The sequence below is a fragment of the Dromiciops gliroides genome, chromosome 6 (genome assembly GCF_019393635.1).
Source record: "Dromiciops gliroides isolate mDroGli1 chromosome 6, mDroGli1.pri, whole genome shotgun sequence".
In the NCBI taxonomy this organism is placed as follows: Eukaryota; Metazoa; Chordata; class Mammalia; order Microbiotheria; family Microbiotheriidae; genus Dromiciops; species Dromiciops gliroides.
In genome coordinates, this window is record NC_057866.1 from 188,912,104 (window position 1) to 188,921,721 (window position 9,618).

General features: G+C 42.8%; 1 protein-coding gene across 10 annotated transcripts in view; it reads right to left on the reverse strand.

Moving 5' to 3' along the window:
* Positions 1-9,582, reverse strand: part of NEK1 (NIMA related kinase 1) — a 151,356-nt gene extending 141,774 nt beyond the window's left edge. For 9 of the 10 annotated variants that reach the window (XM_043971791.1, XM_043971792.1, XM_043971788.1 and 6 more), the window contains exons 1-3: positions 9,324-9,582; positions 7,123-7,290; positions 6,178-6,243 (exon numbers count right to left, since the gene is read on the reverse strand). The gene's annotated coding sequence lies outside the window, so the exon portion shown is untranslated. The remainder of the gene's footprint in view (positions 1-6,177; positions 6,244-7,122; positions 7,291-9,323) is intronic. The other variant, XM_043971787.1, reaches the window with a different exon arrangement.
* Between the last annotated feature and the right edge of the window lie 36 nt (positions 9,583-9,618).

The following is a 9,618-nucleotide window of genomic DNA, read 5'->3' on the forward strand; positions in this document are numbered from 1 at the left end:
GCTGAGTAATTGATCAATCTTGGCTCTAGAGAAGAGCTGAGGAAGCAGCTCTCTGCTTAGGGAGAGTTATGAAGGGGGGGGGGGGGCATGGAGGAGATGCAGGTACACAATGTTGTATATACTGTTAGAAAAGATGACTGTGCATTGGTATTGCCTAAATGTTTTGGTCGTAAGGAACAACTTATAGGGATGGGAATGGGGAGTAGGATATACTTAGAAATGTTAGATGTAAAGCTAAGATCAAGAAAACTTTTTATAAAGACTAATGTTTGATAATAAGCTTATTTCATGTTCTTTCAATGTATAATCATTAACATTTATATAGTGCTTACTATGTGCTAGGCACTGTGCTAAGCACTTTACAATTATGATCTCGTTCAATCCTCACAACACCTCTGCAAGATAGGTGCTATTATTATTTCCATTTTACAGATGAAGAAACTGAGGCAAAGAGATTCAGTGACCTGCATGGGGACACACAGCTAGTAAGTATCTGAGTCCAATTTGAACTCTGTTGTTCCTGCCTCCTGGCCGGGGCGCTCTACCCACTATACCACGTAGCTGCACATATGCTGCAATAATATTGCCATTAAGCATTCTGCAAATAAGTTATTTTAAATACTTTATGACAATAACATTAAAGATTATTAATGACATTTATTTAATCCTCATTATGAGTTTACTATTGAGATTAATTTGTTACTCTTCACTCACCACTGTGACCTGCCGCATCTTTTTTCTTTCTTTTTTTTTTTCTGTCTCTTTTTTCAATTACGGTTTTTGACAACATCCTTTTTTTTTTTTTAAGTGAGGCAATTGGGGTTAAGTGACTTGCCCAGGGTCACACAGCTAGTTAAGTGTTAAGTTTCTGAGGCTGGATTTGAACTCAGGTACTCCTGACTCCAGGGCCGGTGCTCTATCCACTGTGCCACCTAGCTGCCCCTTTGACATCATTCTTTAATCACTTATTTCCTTATTTGTTAAATGCACAGCTTACTCAGCCCCACTCTTTATTGACTCTAAGAGTACTCATTTTTAATTCTTCAGAGATTGGACAACCCATGTGCTCCAACAGTATCTGGGCAATGTCAAGAGTAAGCAAGAAAGGACTCTAGTGGGTTGGGTGGACTCTTTTATGATAAACTCATGGAAGGACATGGACAAGAATCAAATAGAATGAACTGTGATTTGCATCCCTAGAAGGAACATCAATGAGTCCAATCAGAGGGAGAGGTTACAGGGGTGGAAGGTACGTCCAATATGTGAATTCCAGGACTGGAGTGAAACTTAAGGGTGATACTATTGATGAACCTCTCCTCCATGATATTCTCCTCTCTCTAATTATCCAGTCCCTACCCTCTCCTACCTACCTGACTGCTCCTTCCATCTCCTTTGCTGGATGATCCTCCTCTATATCAAGCCCTCTCACCACAGGTGTCCCTCAAGGTTCTATCCTGGGCCCCCTTCTGCCTCTATACTACTTCACTTGGTGATATCATTAGCTTCCAAAGATTTAATTTTTATTTATTTTTTTAATTAAAAAATTTTTTTTGCAGGGCAATGAGGGTTAAGTGACTTGCCCAGGGTCACACAGCTAGTTAAGTGACAAGTGTCTGAGGCTGGATTTGAACTGAGGTCCTCCTGAATCCAAGGCCAGTGCTTTATCCACTGCATCACCTAGCTGCCCTCCAGGTATTTAATTATCACCTCTATGCTTATGATTCTCAAATCTATCTATCCTGCCCCAACCTCTCTGATGGCCCCCATCTTACACCTCCAGTTGCTTTTCAGCTAGCTCAAACTGGATGTTCAGTGGGCACCTTAAATTCAATATTCCAAACCTGAACTTGTTATCTTTTCCTTGTTTCTATCCTCCCAGTTCCTCAGGCTTGTAACCTAGATGCCATCTTCCACTTCTCACTATCACTTACCCCAAACTCCCCGCACCCCCAACTCAAACTCCAGGGGATTGCTATTGCCTCCAGGATCAAATATAAAATTTTTTGCTTGGCATTCAATCCCTCCATAACCTAGCCTTCTACCTTTCCGGTCTTCTTATGCCTTATTTTCCACCATATTCCACGAACAAGACACTCCATCTCTCAGCTAAGTGCATTTTCTGCCTTTCCCGATGCCTGGAACATTCTCCCTCTTCAGTTCTGGTACAAATTTCATATGTCCCTTATGCAGGTCCAGGGGCAGCTAGGTGGCACAGTGGATAGAGTGCCAGGCCTGGAGTCAGGAAGACTCATCTTATTGAATTCAAATCTGGCCTCAGATATTTACTAGATGTGAGACCCTAGACAAGTCACTTAACCTCTGTTTGCCTCAGTTTCCTCAACTGTAAAACAGAGATAATACTGGAATATACTAGCCACGGTTGTTATGAAAACAAAATAAGATATCTGTAATAAATCCTTCCTTCCTTCCACTCTCTTACTATTGTGTAAAGAACAATGCCTGAGGAGTCAGAAGACCTGGGCTCAAAGTACCCTTAACCTCACTGACCCTGAATTTTCCATCTGTGAGGCAGAAATATGCTGGTTTTCACTACCCATGTCTCTAGCAACATCTTCTTTATGTCTCTTACTGGTCTTCATCATCCTCTCAAGCCTTTAAAGTGAATGTTCTAGGACCTTTCCTTGGTGCTCTTTGGTCTTTCTACTTCATCCCTTGACAATCAGATTCACTCCCTTGACCTTAACTACCACCTCTGGGCAGAAGACTCTCAAATCTCTTTCCATTCTTTTTTTTTTTTTTTGCAGGGCAATGAGGGTTAAGTGACTTGCCCAAGGTCACAAGGCTAGTTAAGTGTCAAGTGTCTGAAGCTGGATTTGAACTTAGGTCCTCCTGAATCCAAAGCCAGTGCTTTATCCACTGCACCACCTAGCTGCCCCCATCTCTCTTCATTCTTGATGCTCCCTTTTGAATTCTACAAGCAGCTTCTCCAAAACAAAAAATATGTTTTTTTCTAAGCTGCATACAAGACATCAGTAGCTGAACCTCCCATTGATACCTCAAAATGAGTGTTTCCAAAACCCAATCATCATATTTCATTTTAACCCCACTTTTCCTTCTAACATCATAACTGATACTGCATGCAACAGATAGAATTCACCTAGAATCTCAAAATGTTTGAATTAAAAACCTAGTTCCAGATGGATCATCTAATATAGCCTCTTATTTAACAGATGATTAAACTGAGGCCCAGAAAAGGGATGGTAAATTTAGAAGATGAGTAAGAATTGACTTGCCCAAGGTCTCACACTTATGTGCACAAGTACAGGTCTTTGGTTGCCAAGTTTAGGCTCTTTCTACTGTAACGATTGGAATAACGCCACCTGCTGGATACTTACTGTAGAGGAGTTCTGCCCATGAAGGGAACGTCTTTGAGGGCAAGACCAGGAGTCAGGAAGTGACGCGGACTAGTGGGAGGAGGAAGGAAGAGACTGGCACTCAGTCTCGCTCTCTTTCCTCTGGACTCTGGCGGAGAAGGGAGCTAGAAATGTGCTCTCCCTTTAATAGATAGGAATCTAGGCCTTTTTCTCTCTCTTTACCAAATTCTTATTCTCCTTAATAAATGCTTAAAAGTCTAACTCTTGCTAAAGCTTATAATTTATTGGCGACCACTCATTAGATATTTTAGACAGTTTAGCTAGAATTTTAGCCCTTAACACTACTATACCATACAGTTTGCTTATTTAAAACACTGGGTAATCTTTCACTTTCCCCAGTTACTCATCTCTGGTTACCAAGTCCTATCCATTACATTTCTGTAATCTAGCTCACAACCATCCCTTCCTTTCAATTACTATTGTTGACCTTAATACTCTTCCTCCTCACTTACCTGCCTTGATGATTGTAATAGGATCCTAGGAGGTTTTCCTGCCTCTACTGTTTCCACAATCCATACCTACTGAAATAAAATCTTCTACATAAGATATAGTCAGGTTACTCAGTAATTTAAAAACCTTCAGTGGTTTCCTATTGAGGGAAAGTTCACGTTCTTCCACCTAGAATTCAAGGCCCTTTATCATCTAGTGCTACTCTACATTTCCAGCCTGATCTCACAGTATTCCCCTCCACACACTCTACAACCAGCTGAACTGGAGTACATGCTATCAAACATGTCCAATACACTTCTGCCTCTATGCCTTTGCTGTTTCCTGTGTGGAGAACGTCACCCACCCACTTCACATGGTGAAAGCCTACCCAATTCAAATTCTTTCCACCTTTTCCATAAAGCCTTCATTGGATGGTAAAAGCCTATTATTATCTCTTGTACGTCACATAACACTGTTTTGAAAACTTCCTAATGTACTTATCATGTAGTTATCCATAATGTGTCTTCTGCTGGCTCCATAAAAGCAGAAACTTTTATCTAAAATATAGATTTTTCTCCAGGGCCTCACATTATTCTATACATAGGAGGAATTTAATTAAAATTTATGTGAAGAAAGAAATCCACAAAATTCAACACCATCACTTATGAGCTATTTTACTAGTTTAAAAAGAAGTTGATTTTTTTTATATGATACGTACATTTAACAGAAATTTGTGCCACATAGAAGTGATGGTTTAGGACAGTTTTCTTGCAATAACCCGGTGAGGTAAGTATTAGAAGTAATATAACCTCTACTGTACAGGTAATGGAAGTGAATTGGAACTGAAGCTTGAGAAGCTGTGACTTACCATGGGTCACCAGCTCAGTGTCAGGGCTTTATACCACAATGCCTCGCAGGTGAAAAAGCTGACTCAAGTCAAGCTAATATCAATGTAGCATTATGCATCAGAAAAGAAAAAGTGTCTTGTCATAAATAAGGAATCTGTAACTTTTCCCCTCATGAATCTAAAAACTTACTAGCTATAAGGAAAATCTCAGTAGTAATAAGCAGAAGAGTCAATCAATAAACATTTGTTAATGTTTTTATGTTAGTTAGTATTTAATGTTAATGTTATTATGTTACTATTTTTACATAGTATTTACTATGTGCCAACTAGGTGGTGAGGCCTCAGACACTACTAGGTGTGTGATCCTGGGCAATTCACTTCACCCTGTTTGCCTCAACTTCTTCATTTGTAAAGTGAGCTGGAGAAGGAAATGGGAAGTCATTCTAGTATCTTCGCCAAGAAAACCCCAAATGGGGCCACAACATGACTGAGAAAGACTGAACAATAACAAGTCATGGAACTGAGTGCTGGGGATATGAAGGAAGGCAAAAGACAGTTCCTGCCCTGGTGAGCTAAAAATCTATTGGGGGACGACAACATGCAAACGACTACATACAAACAAGTTATATACGGGATAAATTGGAAATGGTCAACAGAAAGAAAGCACTAGAATTAGGGACACTGGAAAAGGCTTCTTGTAGAAGCTGGGATTTTAGTTAAGACTTGAAGGAAGCCAGGGGCCAGAAATGAGAAGGGAGAGAATTCTAGACATTGGGGACAGCAAAGAGACCAGTGTGTCACTGGAAAACAGAGTAAGTGGGGGGAGAAAGGTGTAAGAAGACTAGAAAGTAGGGAGCAGCTAGGTGGCACAGTGGATAAAGCACTGGCCCTGGATTCAGGAGGACCCGAGTTCAAATCCAGACTCAGACACTTGACACTTACTAGCTGTGTGACCCTGGGCAAGTCACTTAATCCTCACTGGCCAAGGCGAGGGGAGGGGGGGAAGAGGAAGAGACTAAAAAAGTGAAGGGGAGGAAGAGAGATCATGAAGCACTCTGAATACCAAATAGAGGATCTTTCTGACCCTGAAAGTGATAGGGAGTCATTGGAGTTTACTGATTAGGGGGATGTCATGGTCAAACCTGCACTCTAAGATCATTTTAATAGCTGAGTAGAAGAAGACTTGAGTTCATATCCAGCCTCCAACACTTTCTAACAGTGTGACTCTGGGTAAGTCACTTAACCTGCTTGCCTTAATTCACTGGAGAGATGGCAGACCATGCTAGTATCTTTGCAAGAAAATTCCATGGACAACACCGGTGTGCTATGGTCCATGGGGTCACAGTTTGACAAGGCATTGTTATTCATTACTATCTTTTCATCTACCTTATTTCATCTCCTCTTCAGTCATCTCCATAATTTTATTAAATCATAAAAAAATGCACAGGGAATTCATTTTGGCTATAATTCAGACTACTTTACAAGCATTTATTATATGACACTCACCAAGGCAATAAATGAATTCTGCTTCTTGGGCGGGGTATCACTCACATCAGATAACGTGAGACATGCCTGTAAACACAGAAAAAAAGAAAAAGAAAATCATCCTAAATCTGAACATAGGAAAACTCTAAAGGTTTCGAACATAAATGAAATCAAAATAACCAAAACAGGGAAGTTAATCTTAATGTTTTAAAGCAATTCCGTAGTAAATATCATTTTCATTTCCCTAGCTATTTTATTTTTAATGTAAATTGACCCTTCAAGTGTGATAAAATAATGGAATTTGGCAGATACTCAAAAGGCCCACCTGGAGATTAATCTAAACTGATGGAATTAAGTGAGAGTGATTGACTTTTCTGATTAGCCTACTTCAAGTTAATTAGATTGTAACCACACCTGACCAGCCCTTAAGGAAATATTGTTCTCAGAAGCTGAGGACTTTGAACTCAACTCAAGACCACCTTCAAGTCCAGTGAACCAATGGATTTGGATGACACCTACCAATCAGCTTGAAGCAGTGTGTAAGGACCGCCTCTGCTCCAGATCTATCAAAAGCTTCCACACTCATTTTGGGAGGAGTTTGTGGTTGAAGAAGGCTTGTGGTGGAGGACTTGAGGAAGAACCAGACCAGGCTGGAACTCTAGGCTAGATAGGCCTTTTCTTAACTCCACATGTTCTTTTTCTTTTCTAATACCTAGTATGCTTTCATAAATGCTTAATGCCCAAAGATTGGTGCTAAAGCTTCTAATTTAAGGCGATCACACGTTAAATTTTAAACGTCACACAAGGGAAGATCAGTATCATTTTTGTTTTCAAATCCCTTGTGACATCTATAGTGCCTTGCATGTAGGTACTTAACACGTTTATTGAGTGACCATAAGGTACTGGTAAATAGAAATCATATTAGTAATGGATTAAACCAGTATACACACATTCATTACTATTCACCTATGTCAACTTTTGAAAAGCTTCCATTGCTTGGTTTTTTAGTGCATAGCACAGTGTCTCGAATATAACAGGAGTTTACTGGATGCTGAATGTTATAAAGCCTTTCAATTCAGGTGAAGAAATTCCATTTTCAATTCAGTTCCCATGCACCACATGATCTACAAAGTCCTGGGAGATGAAAACAAAACAGAACAGAAGTATATGCAAATACAGGTCAGGGACAAGGCTGGACCAGTGATTTCATTGTTATAGAGAACCCCCAGGAGATACCAATACAGTTTGGCACCTTCTCTGCAACTTACAGTCTTAGGAGAGCTGCACAGTGAACTGAGAGTAAGAGAGCTGCCCAGGGTCACCTGTCTAGGACATGTCAGATGTGAGGCTTGTACCCTAGGTTTTCCTGGCCCTGAAGTCGGCTCCCTATCCACCAACAGCTCTAGCAACCTGCAAAATAAACATTGGCTACAAGCTTCCAAGGGTTGCAGATATTTCAGTACTTCAAGAACCTGTAATTTCATCAGTCTTGTTCCTCTCTCCACTGGCTCTGACCACACCCTTAGAAGGCAAGGGCCTTTGCTTTGGAAACACAGAGTCCAATTCACAGCCACAAACTTCCAAAAGCTGAACTTGTATACAACATATAGAGTCAATACAGAGCTCAACCTGAGTACAACATGGTCAACATAAAGCTGAATTTGGATGCTATATATAGCCAACAAAAATCTAAACCTATACACAATATATAGTCAACACAAAGTAATGTGAACCATGATCAACAGAATGGGGTGGGTGATCAAGGAAGACTTTCAACTGAAATGAATAGTTAGAGGAAGCTATCATCAGTCTCATCAAAGCAATTTACCTTATATATCTAGTATGTATGCATATATGTATATGTGCACATATAGATATATTCATTTGCATTTTGTTTCCCCCATTAGGATGAGCTCCCAGAGGGAAGGGATCAGATTTTTTTATTTTGCATTTTTTTTGTAGCCCTAGCACTTTGCCCACTGTCAAGCTCAGAGTGTCTTACAGTATATTTTATATAACACTGAATAAATGCTTATTGATTGAGGGACATGCCAGAAGCCTTCAAAACTAGGCTCAAATGTATCTTGCTGTATGAGCCTTTCCCCAGGCCTCCGAAATTACCTGCCTTGTATATGTCTATGTGCTCCGTGTGTGTGTATACACACACAATCTATCTTACGTATATGGTTGTGGTCATGTTACCTCTCCCAATAGAATGTGAGCTTCTTGAGGGGGAGCTATTTTTGCCTTTCTTTGTATTCTTGGCCTGTGTCAAACCTGCCACATAGTAACCACTTAATAAATGTTTGTTGAGGGGCACAACCTGAGTCCTTCAAGACTCGGCTCAAATCCCACCTTCTGCTGGAAGCCTTTCTACTGCATTATCTCTGAAGTTACCACTCATTTAAATGGTACATATTTCTGTCTGCTGGCGTCCTTCAAATCCCAGCTAAAATCCCACCTTCAACCGGGAAGCCGTTTCTAATCCTTCTTAATTCTCAGTGACTTCTCTCTTATTTCCAATTTATCTTGTATATACCTTGTTTGTATATAGTTATTTGCACGTTATCTCCCTGTGAGCTTAATAGTCATTAAGCAATTATGAAGCACCTCCCCTGTGCCCCGCACTAAATGCAGAGCCGCAGGGGCTCCCATTCAAAGAGGGAGACAACAGGTATACACAATCACGTAGAGTCAATTAAGCGCCAGCTCTGGGCCAGGCACTAAGTGCAGAGAACAGTCCCAGCTCTCAGGGGCTCCCTTTCAAACAGGAGAGGCAGCAGGCAAACAATCGCGTGCAAAGTCATGAAGCATTTATTAAGCGCCTTCAGCGTGCCAGGCACTCGGGGCATAGGCCAGTCTCCGCTCTCGGGGGCTGCCTTTCAAGCCGAGGAGACAACAGCCACGTCCACTGCCAGTCCCCGGAGCGCCTGCTCCGCGCCGGGGCCGCCCGGGCCGCCCAAACCGGCCAGAGCCCCGCCCCGGTCCCGGCGCGGGCGTTGGCGCGGTCTCCAGGTCGGTTAGTTCGAAGCCGGCTCCATTCCCGTGACTGCGCGGAGATGGGCGGAGGCCCCGGGGCCGGCCCCAGCTGCTGCCCCGGCCGGAGCCGGCGCACAGCGGGATCCTAACGGCCCCGCAAACACCTGCATCCCCCCGGCCCCACGAACCAGCTTCCTGGCGGCGTCCGTCCTCCGTCTCTCCGAGTTACGGCTTCTCCAACTTCCCGGGTGCGGGGGGCGGCCGCTGGGCCAGGTGAGCTCCAGCCCTCGCCGGGCCCGGCCGCCTCGCTGTCTCGGCCCCGCAGAGTCCGGGCGGCTGCGGCACAACGCGTGCCCCGCCTCGGGCACCTCACCGGGACCCACCAACACCCGCAGCCAGCTGGGATCCAGAGCCGCGCGCTAGAGCGGCGGGAGGGGCGGGGGAAGGGAGGCAAGGAAAGAAGGGGCGGGGGTTAACCCCCGG